Genomic DNA, 1,566 nt, shown 5'->3' on the forward strand with positions numbered 1-1,566 from the left:
AGACGAACGCTGAGATCTGCCGAGCTCGGCGTGTCATCAAGACTGCCCAGAACCCACTCGCAGCATCGAGCGAGCAAAACCACAAGTAGCTCTCCAATTCGGTAAGCAGGTCATCAACCAGTGGCATAGCGTATTCCATCGGTGTCGTAACCGCATTAACCAGTTTATAGTCAATGCATAGCCGAATATCCACACCATTTTTCTTGAGCACTATCACCACTGGCGAGGCCCAAGGGCTGCCCGAGAATGATATCAACCCAGTTCGAAGCAGCCCCTTCAACAACTCGTAAAGTTTGCTCAAGTGGCGGAGAGGTATCCGCCGAGCTCTCTGCTTAATGGGTGCGTGTCCTTGAACGTCGATGTCGCACAATGCTCCGTACGCTGGAGGCGGCAGGGCATTACCACTTGAAATCATTATCCCTTCGGGCTTTTGTAGTTCTGCCACCAATCTAGCCGACTGTGCCGGCGTATGACTACTCGACTTGACGTTTGCAGCGCCATAGTCGAGTTCGGTAGGCTCAACTTCAGTGAGGTCGGGAAGGAAGGCCAGCTCGTGAGCGTAGTCCTTCGATTCCAGATCTGTTCCACAACGCTCAAAGGCGTTGGTCGTACCATCGTCAACATCATCCTCTTGCTCGTTTTCGGTCGCGGCGATAGCCAAATAGTGTTGTCTTAGGGTTTCCGTTGGGTCTCTCGTCGAGTTGCACTCGTCATCTTCAGCTTGTCCTAAAACGTAGTCAATTCCGCCGGGGTCGAACACCGTCGCCGCTGAGTTCGTTACTCCGACCTCAGCTATAGTACCTTCCAACAGTGATACCTCTGGTAATTCATAGTTGTCGGCTGCGTCAGGGCCCGTATTCGCTGAGTTCACTGCGATGGTCGATCTTACTCCTGCGTTTTCAAACTTGGCTCCGAGGTAGATGGTATCATCGTCACGCTGTCTCACCACTTCCGGACCGGTCGTAGTCTCCATAGTCTCCAACGCTGAGTCCGCCGTAGCTGGGTCGTCGCTCGGCTTTATTCCTTCAGGTAGTAATACCTCCCGACTATCATAGTCCTTGGTCGCGTCGGAGTGATTATCCGCTGAGTTGGTTGTGACGGCAGAACTAACTTCCGTGCATGCAAACGCGTCTTTTCGGCATAGCTGACATCCTGACAACATGCTATGGCCACGTCCGAGGCACTCTCAGTGTGTAGATCTGCTGACGCCGAGTCCACTGCCCCCGACTGGATAATGCAGGCTTCCGGTGTACCCATCGCTGAGTTCACCACGGCCGCGGAACTTGGTCTAATGACTCCAAACTTGGCTCGGTTGTCAGCAACGGGTTGGGCGTCACTTAGGGCGCGTTCCGAGCGTCCTGCAAGGTCTCCTTCCGTTATAGCTGAGTCTTCAGTCGCCGACACGTCTTCCTTGGCCCTTACTTCACTTGTTCCTTCAACCGCTGAGTTCGTGTTGACGTCAGAAATGGCGCCATCGTCTTCAAACTTGGACAGCTGATGGGAGACATCTTGGCCATCGTGTAGCACCGGCGTACGATCCGCTCGGACGTCTCCAGCTGAACGGAA

Source organism: Phytophthora infestans, genomic scaffold (assembly GCF_000142945.1).
Source record: "Phytophthora infestans T30-4 supercont1.50 genomic scaffold, whole genome shotgun sequence".
Taxonomy (NCBI): Eukaryota; Oomycota; class Peronosporomycetes; order Peronosporales; family Peronosporaceae; genus Phytophthora; species Phytophthora infestans.